The sequence below is a fragment of the Gymnoscopelus microlampas genome (genome assembly GCF_963454915.1).
Source record: "Gymnoscopelus microlampas genome assembly, chromosome: 19".
Classification (NCBI taxonomy): domain Eukaryota; kingdom Metazoa; phylum Chordata; class Actinopteri; order Myctophiformes; family Myctophidae; genus Gymnoscopelus; species Gymnoscopelus microlampas.
This window is the reverse complement of record NC_139956.1, coordinates 24,777,235-24,791,201: the sequence shown is the minus strand read 5'-3', so window position 1 is coordinate 24,791,201 and position 13,967 is coordinate 24,777,235.

The window sequence follows — 13,967 nt, the reverse complement described above, 5'->3', positions numbered from 1 at the left end:
TTTGAAAAAGTTACCTAGTATTACTTTAAAGGAGAGAGCCAGCCTAGAACAGTATTGGGTTTGATGTGCCCATAATAATTCACCAACATACCAACATAGAGCATAATCCTAATTCGGCTATTTTCGTCGCTCCAAACTTTTTTTTCCTCACAAATCCTCTCTATGTAGTGTCCTGGCACTCACACAATGAGCTGCCGTTCCAACAGAACGGCTCTGATGCGTGAACTCTCGCGAGATTACATTTGGAGCGACGAAAATAGACAAATTAGGATTGTGCTATAGTCTCCATTCTGCCGGTGGGAGGGGTCTCCAGAATGGACAACAGGTGCTTCTATGAAAAAATTCAAACGCATCAGGTATGTTGGTGAATTATTATGGGCACATAAAACCCAATACTGTTCTAGGCTGGCTCTCTCCTTTAAAGGAGCTACACCATGAATTTAAAAAATAATAATAATATTTGATATCATATTGTTTATGTCCCTCAAACGTTTTTCAAAAGGTTTGAGCCTAAATCAAGCCTCAGATATACTCATTCCAACTAACTTCTCTCTGGCTTATAAAGCACTTTCACCTGCAATACCACATTGTCCTGTTTGGCACGGGGCGCTATTGAGCCAGTTTGTATGCATGTCATGTCCTGGTTCTGTGTGGAAAAAGTAAAAAAAAAAAATTAGAAAAAAATTATGAAAAAATAAAAATGAAAAAAAAAAAGTTTTATTTTTTTTTGGGATTTTTTTTTGGTTAGAACTGAAAAACGGGAGGAATTGTTCCCAGACGTGACGTAGGGTGGGGGAACAAATCTGACGGACTGTTTTCAGACCAATTTACATGAAAACCACAGATAGCCTATGAAAGCCTGCATGCTCGAAGTCGGGTATTTGTTGGAACAGAAGAGAGGTGGGGGAGACCAAAAACACACAAAAATGAAGAAAAAGTTAAAATTCATGGTGTAGACCCTTTAAGTTACAAGTTATACTTTGTCCATTTTGATTATTGCAAAACAAACATTAACCACTTTAGCCCTATATACATTTCGGGCCATTTGAAAATAGCCGATCTACAAGCTCACAATGTGACACAGTCCCTATCTCTGATCTGAGTGCCCACTACCCTCCTCCCCTCCCTTCTCTCCTCTCCTCTCTGCCGAGTCAAATTTGAATTTCTGACTTTTACTTGTAACAAAGTATTTCTACATTGCAGTATTGATACTTTTACTTAAGTAAAACATGTGAGTACTTCTTCCATCACCGACAGGGAGTCAGATATTTTCTAGAGTGTCCCAATCATAGATTATTAAAAGAACAGCTCCAATGTCCAAATGGTTCCGGGGGGCTGGAAAATCAGTTCCACATATAATACCCAGAGTGCACTGTAGAAATAATTGAGCAACTTCTCCTCACTGACTGGAACTAACAGCTGCTAGTGGGTGCACTCGTTAAAGGACTACCGGGTTGGTTGGACTTTGCACTCTATTTAAATCATTAAAACTATATAATTTACTGTCTGGGGGGATATTAGGAGACCTTAAATGAGTGTTCCTGCACCTTCTGAAACAAAGTAAGAGACTGACATGATACCGACATCATACTAACCATGATACCAACCATGATACTGACATGATACCGACCATGATACTGACAATGATACTGACATGATACCGACCATGATACTGATGATGTAAGCAAAAGACCAAAATGAAGTCTTGTTACAGCTACTGCATGTTTGTACAGTATATTTGAACCACTTTAACCATTTTAACCACTCAGTATATGTCCATATTGACTGGAGTCCCCCCAGGGGTCTATACTAGGCTCCTTTTTTCCCTCTACACTTCTCCGTAATCCACAGTGATTCAATCAATGCATAGTGATTCACTACCTACTGAACTAGTGGCCGCTGACAGAGACCCAGCTTTGGGTTTTTAATAGCAAAGTAACCCAAACGAAATGTGTATAAATGGCTCTATGCACAGCAGCCATATTGGGAATGAATTGGGCCCCTTCCTTACTTCCTTCACAGGTGTTACCAATGATACTAATTAAGGCTCTGTTCCATTTAATGTGGCATAGTGGTTGTCTTATTTTCAAGGACCCTCATAACTCTGAGAGTTACACACCCACCATAAGGGGCAATTAGGGAACCAAAATGGAGTGTTTCTAGTGAGCCAACATGCAAAATATCAGCACCCTGACCAGAATGGAACAGAGCCTTCATTAGTATTATTGGTAACACCTGTGAAGGAAGTAAGAAGAGGCCCAATTTCTTTCCAATATGGCTGCTGTGCATAGAGCCTATTGGCTCCAGTGTCGGGGATTAAAAGGGGGAGGGGATTAGAAATTCCCTAAACCAATACTAAGGGATCCCCACGCCCACCTCCGCCTCTCATTGGACAACGCATTTTGTACTGGAGAAGTCTTAGGTTCACATTTACAACTCCAGACCTAGCCTGGGCAGCGTTCCTTTTCGGGTATATGATCCGGTCGGGAGCGACCGGATCGCGACAAACCGGAAAGACGTCTCACCCCAAAATAGGTCCGTCCTAATAAAATCCTAATAAAACCTAATAAAAATATATTTTTAAATATAAGTGTGAGTGTACTTTCCGGAGACTATTTAGCGTCTGTATTATCCATATTATCCCACGGGGAAATTCTATTCAATTTATATAGGGATTGGGGAACCAAAACAAAGCGGCACCGCAAAACCGGATCGCGACAATCCGGAAAGAGGATTCTTTTTTTTTTTTTTTTTCTAGACCGGATCATATGGGTCTTTAATAACGCAGACCAGGCTTTCCTCCGAGGTGGAAAGACTGGTGACGCGAGGTTACTCCAGACCAAGAGGCAGTCCACTCAGAGATTGGGCGGGGTCTATGGTATGGAACCAGGCTAATCTGCAGCACCATTATCAGCAGTATAGTGCAGTTGACTGTTGTGGGCTCTGCTCACGTGGCCTGCATCTCAAATTGTTGCAGTCTTGTGGTATAGTAGTAGTGATGTTAATGGAAGTGTTTGTTTTAAACTGTTCAAATTGAATATTATGAAAGAAGATCCTGATTTTAATTTGAGTTATCGTTCTGCTCTACTTATATGATGATGAGCATAATTGTGTCCTTATTTCACACTAATTTTATGGTCTCAATTAACCAGACGCCAAATATTCATTGAATAATTGAAAAACTAATGGACAGTTTAATCAATTATGAAACTACTTACAGCATGCCAGAAATATGATAACGTTCTACACATTATCTTCTCTCTTTCAAAGTATTTTAACATCAATTAATAAAAATGGAATCTTGATCAGACAGACTCTGCTATGATTATAATTTAACCCTTTAAGACCGGGGAAAGCATCACCTGTGTTTTTAGATTTCTTTGGGCTATTAAAAAATAACAGATAGGGCTAGAGTCTAGCCCCAACCTCTCTTTAGCCCCACCTCTTCCTGGCCCCTTCCCTTCCTCTCTCTAGCCCCACCTCTTTCTCTATCTGGCCCCCCTCTCTCTCAATCTTTCTGTAATATAGGAGGGGGGAGGAAGGGGGAGAAGGGGGAGAAGGGGGCAAGAAGAAAAAGAGAAGAAAGAAGGGAAAAGGAGAGAAATTTTGAGAAAAAGGAATAGTAGGGCGGAAAATTGATACCATAGTGCAATTGGTGATACAAGCGCGAAATTTGGCACAGATGACCCTAATAACAAAACAAAAAGTAAGCACTTTACCAAGCTAATAAATCACTTTAAAATGTTCCATAAATGGATTATGTGTATGGTAATTAATACAAATACATGTACTACAAGCTCATGAGGATAAACCATAAGCAGATGCACATTTCTACAATTTATCGGCAGCCATATTGGAAAACATGCCGCCATATTGGAACCTAATGTTATTTTTTTATCTTACTTGGTAGAAATACTTCCAGAACATATTCTCATATAAAATTAAAATAAGCCCCAGCAAAGTGATAATAGTCCAAAATGTTGGCCCAGTTGCAGCCATTTTGAAAACTGGCGGTGGCCATCTTGAAATCTTAGGAATTCTGCGTGGCCAGAGGTTGATTATCAATTAGGGTCATATGAAGGTCATCTGTGCAAAATTTCACGCTTGTATCACCAAGTGCACTATCGTGTATTGAAAACGGCTTTTTTCCGCCTTACTAAAGGAGTACAATTCTAAAACTATTAAACATTTCAAAGATTCCTTTTCAGGCAAACATGTCCACAGTGAGATGAACATTTGAAAGTATGAATGAGGTTACTAGGCCTAAGTATGTAGTTGTAAGCCTGCCTTTAAATGTCCATTGCCGCATCGACAATGCATAAGGCGCTTAAAGTTAAATATCTCCAAAACTACAAATGATTTCAAAGAAAAAATCTCAAGCATGCATGTCCACACTAAGGTGGAATTGTTGAACTGTGAATGGAGTTTCTAGGTGAAAGTGTTCTTTTGAGGTCCCAAAACCTTCCATCCGCCTCCATTATAAATCTCTGAACTTTTAAAGGAGTACAATTCTAAAACTATGCAACATTTCAAAGATTCCTTTTCAGGCAAACATGTCCACGTTAAGATGAACATTTTAAAGTTTGAATGGGGGCTCTAGGTGTAAGTATGTAGGACAATGGCAAAATGGACATTTAAAGTGAAAAAAGTATGGAAGACTTTGGGACCTCAAAAAAACACTTTCACCTAGAAACTCTTGTCCATTTTGCCATTGACCGTCACTTTTTCAGATATTAGGGGGAAAAGTACAAACTTTGGCAGGCTACTAGTCCTACATGCTTACGCCCAGAAACCCCATTCAAACTTTAAAATGTTCATCTTACTGTGAACATGTTTGCCTTAATTCGAATCTTTGAAATGTTTCGTAGTTTTAGAATTGTACTCCCTTAAAAGTTTTGGCACCTCAAACAACACTTTCATCTAGAAACTCCATTCACACTTAAGTCCTGTAAAGGAGTACAATTCTAAAACTATGCAACATTTCAAAGATTCCTTTTCAGGCAAACATGTCCACAGTGAGATGAACATTTTAAAGTATGAATGAGGTTACTAGGCGTAAGTATGTAGTTGTAAGCCTGCCTTTAAATGTCCATTGCCGCATCGACAATGAATGGGGCGCTTAAAGTTAAATATCTCCAAAACTACAAATGATTTCAAAGAAAAAATCTCAAGCATGCGTGTCCACACTAAGGTGGAATTTTTTAACTATGAATGGAGTTTCTAGGTGAACGTGTTTTTTTGAGGTCCCTATACCCTAACCCTAACCTTCCATCCGCCTCCATTCTAAATCTCTGAACTTTTAAAGGAGTAAAATTCTAAAACTATGCAACATTTCAAAGATTCCTTTTCAGGCAAACATGTCCAGAGTAAGACGAACATTTTAAAGTATGAATGAGGTTACTAGGCATAAGTATGTAGTTGTAAGCCTGCCTTTAAATGTCCATTGCCGCATCGACAATGAATGGGGCGCTTAAAGTTAAATATCTCCAAAACTACAAATGATTTCAAAAGAAAAAATCTCAAGCATGCATGTCCACAGTAAGGTGGGATTTTTGAACTGTGAATGGAGTTTCTAGGTGAACGTGTTTTTTTGAGGTCCCTATACCCTAACCCTAACCTTCCATCCGCCTCCATTCTAAATCTCTGAACTTTTAAAGGAGTACAATTCTAAAACTATGCAACATTTCAAAGATTCCTTTTCAGGCAAACATGTCCAGAGTAAGACGAACATTTTAAAGTATGAATGAGGTTACTAGGCGCAAGTATGTAGTTGTAAGCCTGCCTTTAAATGTCCATTGCCGCATCGACAATGAATGGGGCGCTTAAAGTTAAATATCTCCAAAACTACAAATGATTTCAAAAGAAAAAATCTCAAGCATGCATGTCCACAGTAAGGTGGAATTTTTGAACTGTGAATGGAGTTTCTAGGTGAACGTGTTTTTTTGAGGTCCCTATACCCTAACCCTAACCTTCCATCCGCCTCCATTCTAAATCTCTGAACTTTTAAAGGAGTAAAATTCTAAAACTATGCAACATTTCAAAGATTCCTTTTCAGGCAAACATGTCCAGAGTAAGACGAACATTTTAAAGTATGAATGAGGTTACTAGGCGTAAGTATGTAGTTGTAAGCCTGCCTTTAAATGTCCATTGCCGCATCGACAATGAATGGGGCGCTTAAAGTTAAATATCTCCAAAACTACAAATGATTTCAAAAGAAAAAATCTCAAGCATGCATGTCCACAGTAACGTGGCATTTTTGAACTGTGAATGGAGTTTCTAGGTGAAAGTGTTTTTTTGAGGTCCCAAATTCGTCCATCGACCTCCATTCTAAATCTCTGAACTTTTAAAGGAGTACAATTCTAAAACTATTAAACATTTCAAAGATTCCTTTTCAGGCAAACATGTCCAGAGTAAGACGAACATTTTAAAGTATGAATGAGGTTACTAGGCGTAAGTATGTAGTTGTAAGCCTGCCTTTAAATGTCCATTGCCGCATCGACAATGAATGGGGCGCTTAAAGTTAAATATCTCCAAAACTACAAATGATTTCAAAAGAAAAAATCTCAAGCATGCATGTCCACAGTAAGGTGGAATTTTTGAACTGTGAATGGAGTTTCTAGGTGAACGTGTTTTTTTGAGGTCCCTATACCCTAACCCTAACCTTCCATCCGCCTCCATTCTAAATCTCTGAACTTTTAAAGGAGTACAATTCTAAAACTATGCAACATTTCAAAGATTCCTTTTCAGGCAAACATGTCCAGAGTAAGACGAACATTTTAAAGTATGAATGAGGTTACTAGGCGTAAGTATGTAGTTGTAAGCCTGCCTTTAAATGTCCATTGCCGCATCGACAATGAATGGGGCGCTTAAAGTTAAATATCTCCAAAACTACAAATGATTTCAAAAGAAAAAATCTCAAGCATGCATGTCCACAGTAAGGTGGAATTTTTGAACTGTGAATGGAGTTTCTAGGTGAACGTGTTTTTTTTAGGTCCCTATACCCTAACCCTAACCTTCCATCCGCCTCCATTCTAAATCTCTGAACTTTTAAAGGAGTACAATTCTAAAACTATGCAACATTTCAAAGATTCCTTTTCAGGCAAACATGTCCAGAGTAAGACGAACATTTTAAAGTATGAATGAGGTTACTAGGCGTAAGTATGTAGTTGTAAGCCTGCCTTTAAATGTCCATTGCCGCATCGACAATGAATGGGGCGCTTACAGTTAAATATCTCCAAAACTACAAATGATTTCAAAAGAAAAAATCTCAAGCATGCATGTCCACAGTAAGGTGGAATTTTTGAACTGTGAATGGAGTTTCTAGGTGAACGTGTTTTTTTGAGGTCCCTATACCCTAACCCTAACCTTCCATCCACCTCCATTCTAAATCTCTGAACTTTTAAAGGAGTACAATTCTAAAACTATGCAACATTTCAAAGATTCCTTTTCAGGCAAACATGTCCAGAGTAAGACGAACATTTTAAAGTATGAATGAGGTTACTAGGCGTAAGTATGTAGTTGTAAGCCTGCCTTTAAATGTCCATTGCCGCATCGACAATGAATGGGGCGCTTAAAGTTAAATATCTCCAAAACTACAAATGATTTCAAAAGAAAAAATCTCAAGCATGCATGTCCACAGTAAGGTGGAATTTTTGAACTGTGAATGGAGTTTCTAGGTGAACGTGTTTTTTTGAGGTCCCTATACCCTAACCCTAACCTTCCATCCGCCTCCATTCTAAATCTCTGAACTTTTAAAGGAGTACAATTCTAAAACTATGCAACATTTCAAAGATTCCTTTTCAGGCAAACATGTCCAGAGTAAGACGAACATTTTAAAGTATGAATGAGGTTACTAGGCGTAAGTATGTAGTTGTAAGCCTGCCTTTAAATGTCCATTGCCGCATCGACAATGAATGGGGCGCTTAAAGTTAAATATCTCCAAAACTACAAATGATTTCAAAAGAAAAAATCTCAAGCATGCATGTCCACAGTAACGTGGCATTTTTGAACTGTGAATGGAGTTTCTAGGTGAAAGTGTTTTTTTGAGGTCCCAAATTCGTCCATCGACCTCCATTCTAAATCTCTGAACTTTTAAAGGAGTACAATTCTAAAACTATTAAACATTTCAAAGATTCCTTTTCAGGCAAACATGTCCAGAGTAAGACGAACATTTTAAAGTATGAATGAGGTTACTAGGCGTAAGTATGTAGTTGTAAGCCTGCCTTTAAATGTCCATTGCCGCATCGACAATGAATGGGGCGCTTAAAGTTAAATATCTCCAAAACTACAAATGATTTCAAAAGAAAAAATCTCAAGCATGCATGTCCACAGTAAGGTGGAATTTTTGAACTGTGAATGGAGTTTCTAGGTGAACGTGTTTTTTTGAGGTCCCTATACCCTAACCCTAACCTTCCATCCGCCTCCATTCTAAATCTCTGAACTTTTAAAGGAGTACAATTCTAAAACTATGCAACATTTCAAAGATTCCTTTTCAGGCAAACATGTCCAGAGTAAGACGAACATTTTAAAGTATGAATGAGGTTACTAGGCGTAAGTATGTAGTCGTAAGCCTGCCTTTAAATGTCCATTGCCGCATCGATAATGAATGGGGCGCTTAAAGTTAAATATCTCCAAAACTACAAATGATTTCAAAAGAAAAAATCTCAAGCATCCCTGTCCACAGTAAGGTGGAATTTTTTAACTGTGAATGGAGTTTCTAGGTGAACGTGTTTTTTTGAGGTCCCTATACCCTAACCCTAACCTTCCATCCGCCTCCATTCTAAATCTCTGAACTTTTAAAGGAGTACAATTCTAAAACTATGCAACATTTCAAAGATTCCTTTTCAGGCAAACATGTCCAGAGTAAGACGAACATTTTAAAGTATGAATGAGGTTACTAGGCATAAGTATGTAGTTGTAAGCCTGCCTTTAAATGTCCATTGCCGCATCGACAATGAATGGGGCGCTTAAAGTTAAATATCTCCAAAACTACAAATGATTTCAAAAGAAAAAATCTCAAGCATGCATGTCCACAGTAAGGTGGAATTTTTGAACTGTGAATGGAGTTTCTAGGTGAACGTGTTTTTTTTAGGTCCCTATACCCTAACCCTAACCTTCCATCCGCCTCCATTCTAAATCTCTGAACTTTTAAAGGAGTACAATTCTAAAACTATGCAACATTTCAAAGATTCCTTTTCAGGCAAACATGTCCAGAGTAAGACGAACATTTTAAAGTATGAATGAGGTTGCTAGGCGTAAGTATGTAGTTGTAAGCCTGCCTTTAAATGTCCATTGCCGCATCGACAATGAATGGGGCGCTTAAAGTTAAATATCTCCAAAACTACAAATGATTTCAAAAGAAAAAATCTCAAGCATGCATGTCCACAGTAAGGTGGAATTTTTGAACTGTGAATGGAGTTTCTAGGTGAACGTGTTTTTTTGAGGTCCCTATACCCTAACCCTAACCTTCCATCCGCCTCCATTCTAAATCTCTGAACTTTTAAAGGAGTAAAATTCTAAAACTATGCAACATTTCAAAGATTCCTTTTCAGGCAAACATGTCCAGAGTAAGATGAACATTTTAAAGTATGAATGAGGTTACTAGGCGTAAGTATGTAGTTGTAAGCCTGCCTTTAGGGTTAGGGTTAGGTTAGGTTGAATGTGAAAAGTAACACATTTGTTTTAAGTTATTCAATGTTAGGGACCAAAAAAAGTCACTACAAAGTACTACCAATCAACTCTAAATTGCCTGAAACCTACTCCTAACAGGTTTTTGGGGGGACGATTTTGGCCTCCACACTTAGTGATTTTTTTGGATTTAACTTTCGTTTCGGTAAAATAAATTTTACCGAAACGAAAATTACCAATCAACTCTAAATTGCCTGAAACGTACTCCTAACAGGTTTTTGGGGGGACGATTTTGGCCTCCACACTTAGTGATTTTTTCGGATTTAACTTTCGTTTCGGTAGTGACAAACTTTCGTTTCGGTAGTGACACAATGGTGAAAAAATAAATGTATTTGTCTTGTTTGTTGTTCAAGTCAAAGCACCAGGAAGGCTGTATTTCTTGGCCAACAGTTAGCTCAATGGGTTGAGACGCGGTATTCATGATCCAGAGGCCATGAGTTCAAATCCCACTGGTGTCTTTACTGTGATGCTTCCCTTTGCAGACTAACTTCTAGAAAAACAAGTTAAAACCACCAGGAAACCTGTAACTCTCAGCCAACAGCTTAGCTCAACTGGAAGAGCGTCTGTCCAATAACATGACTTGACCTTACTTGTGTGGGTTCAATTCCCACTTGAGTCAAGTGTCCCCGGTATCTTGGGGCAACGGATAAATTGACTGATATCCTTCGTGATGCTTCCCTTTGCAGACTAACTTCTAGAAAAACAAGTTAGAACCACCAGGAAACCTGTAACTCTCAGCCAACAGCATAGTTGTACAAGTTATTCTACGGATATCAGTCAATTTATCCGTTGCTGATATCCTTAGTGATGCTTCCCTTTGCAGACTAACTTCTAGAAAAACAAGTTAGAATCACCAGGAAACCTGTAACTCTCAGCCAACAGCATAATAATACAAGTTATTCTACGGTCAAGTCAAGTCATGTTATTGGACAGACGCTCTACCAGTTGAGCTATGCAAAGTGAAGCGCATCACTAAGGATATCAGTCAATTTATCCTTTGTCCCAAGTTACCGGGGACACTTGACTCGAGTGGGAATCGAACCCACTCAAGTCAAGTCATGTTATTGGACAGACGCTCTACCAGTTGAGCTATGCAAAGTGAAGCGCATCACTAAGGATATCAGTCAATTTATCCTTTGCCCCAAGTTACCGGGGACACTTGACTCGAGTGGGAATCGAACCCACTCAAGTCAAGTCATGTTATTGGACAGACGCTCTACCAGTTGAGCTAAGCTGTTGGCTGAGAGTTACAGGTTTCCCGGTGTCTATAATTTGTTTTTCTAGAAGTTAGTCTGCAAAGGGAAGCATCACTAACGGCACCTTTATCTGATCTTTCACTGAAGAGCGTGCAAGAGACCATAGAAAGTATGTACCATGGTGGAGCAGTGGTTAAGATTCAGGCCTTGCATACTGAAGGTCCTGAGTTCAAATCCCGCGAGGACATCTTTCTAACTTTTACTTCAGGCTTCTACCTTTATCTAATCTTTCAGAAAAGTCCACGCAAGTCAACAGAACAGGTAAGGACCTCTGTGGTGCAGTGGTTTAGATACAGGACTTGCAACTAGAAGGTTCCCGGTTCAAATCCAACCAGAGCACTTTTCAAACTTTTACCCGACTCTTGCACCTTTATCTGATCTTTCACTGAAGAGCGTGCAAGAGACCACAGAAAGTATGAACATCTAATTTCTCTTTTGGGCCATGAGTCCCAAGAATCAAGACCCAAAAGAGTCTTGAGTCGAACGCATTAGATCCAAGTAGACATCAAATTTCTCTTTTGGGCCTTGAGTCTTGGGACTTAAAGCCCAAGAGAGAAATTTGATGTCTACTTGGATCTAATGCGTTCGACTCAAGACTCTTTTGGGTCTTGAGTCTTGGGCCCTCTACTGGCCCTCTACTGGCAGTGACGTCACACTTCGGTGCTCTATATCCATTGCCATTGACAATGCATTAGACGCTTAAAGTTAAATGTCTCAAAAACTACAAAACATTTCAAAGTAAAAAGTTCAAGCATTTGTGTCCACAGTAAGATGAATTATAAAAAGTGTGAATGGAGTTTCTAGGTGAAAGCGTTGTTTGAGGTGCCAAAACTTTTAGAGGAGTACATTTCTAAACCTATGAAACATTTCAAAGATTTGTTTTCAGGCAAACATTGTTCACAGTAAGATGAACATTTTAAAGTTTGAATGGGGTTTCTAGTAAGTAGGACTAATAGCCTGCCAAAGTTTGTACTTTTCCCCCTAAAATCTATAAAAGCAGTGAAGGTCAATGGCAAAATGGACAAGAGTTTCTAGGTGAAAGTGTTTTTTTGAGGTCCATTTTGCCATTGACATTCACCCCGGAGGTGAGGGTGGTCTAACGACAAGCCAATCAGCGAATATCTGCTAAAACAAGCTGTGCGATGACGTCAGATGTAGGCGGATCCGTGGATCTCTTGTGATTGGTTTAGGGAAATTTGAATCCCCTCCCCCTGGTAATCGCAGACATTGCAGCCAATTTCAAACTGAAGCTCCACGCAGCTTCAGGCTGATAATCAGGCTACTTGTGGTCTGGAGTCAAGAGCTCTTCCGACTGAGCTAAAGCTGGCTGAAGAGGCAAGTCATTGACCACAGTTTTGCACAACTTTAACATCCCAGATCGATCGAAATATTAATCCACTGTGCCGACTAATACACCATGACATAGGAGTATGTGCTAAAGATGTAATCACAGGCATCTCTGCTTGATATATTAGAATAAAAAGTGCATTCAGGTATTATGAATCAATGAATTGAGTGCCAACATTTAATGTAAACATACACAAGAGGACAAAGGTGAAACAGTAAGCGCAGCGCTGCAGGGAATCGAACCCTGTTCCCAGCAGAAACCAGGTGTACCGACTACCAGCGCTTTTTCGCCATGTTGACAGCATGTCCATACTTGCATGAAAATGTATGAAAAGATATGAATAACATGGCTTTACCAACACCGCTTTCCTTCGGTTTTTAGTGATTGACCTGTAATCACACTATACAATAGCACAGTGATTCTCAGACTGGTTTCCGGGGACCCCCAGGGTCCCCAGACTTTTATTTTGTATTTTTTATATAGCATCAACATCAGCTATAGCCACTATAAACCCATCAGCTATTTGAAAATAACTGATCTACAAGCTTGTTGATCAGCTATTTTCAACAAATCAGACCCTTAAACTAAGCTAAACACTCTAAGGAGCATGGTAGTGATCAGTGAGTATGTTTATGAATCATTACATTTGTCTAACTGTATTCATCCTACAGAGCCTTTAAACCCTTATTTAAATAGACGATGCTAACGCGCTAAATTTCGTTAGCATGGTCCTCCCTTGATTAAAGTTGACCAAAAAAAAAATCAGGCAGTTCTAACACACAATGTTACATGTGTTTAGTGGCGTTTATGTGGAAAATAAAAGGCACTTTTACCCGTATGCTGCTGCTGCTGCTGCTGTGACCACTGCAGCATACGCTATGCTGTCACAGTCAGTGAGACAGATAAAAGTCCAGGTCTTAATGTCATCAAAAACATATAAAACATTAAATCGAAATGTTATTGGGGTCTAACCGTCATTATTTTATTGCCGTGCCTATAATTAATTTAGTGGCATATTAGAGTAGCATAGAGTTTCAGCCTCCACGTAAACAACAATGGCCGCCGTTGAGGAGATCTTCATTGGCTGGGGAAAGGGGTGAGGGTCGGGTTTTCATTGGCTAACGGGCGAATGAGCCGAGGGGAAGATTTCATTGGCTAGAAATGCGTAAGGAAAACGAGGGGGAGATTTCATTGGCTAGAAATGCGGGAGGAAAATGAAGGGAAAAGAAGGTGGATTTTTTGGTTGGCTGGAAAATTAATGAAATTGAAGCCGGGAGCTCTGTGAATGGTCAGATACAAAGGCAGCAGCAGGCGACTTTGTCAAAGCGCGACTTTGTCAATGAACGCCCTTCGCCCTTGAGTGCTTCTTCTCTTAAGCAGCATCATTGTTAGTGACTTATATAGTAGTGTGTATAGGTTTAATGATCTACAATGTGTTTTCTTCCAAATCCTGTCCTCTCCTCTTCCTGGTGGTCACAAAAACACTGGGTTACACCCAGATGTCGTGACACTACTAACCTCATCTATCCTACTCTTTCAACTCACGTCGAGCAAGTGGTAACAGGCGGGCTTTGGAATTGCCATTCGGCTGTGGTAGAAGGCAAAGCTGCTTTCATCACAGCCTACGCATCCTTGCTTTCCCTCAACTTCCTTGCTCTGACCGAGACTTGGATCCC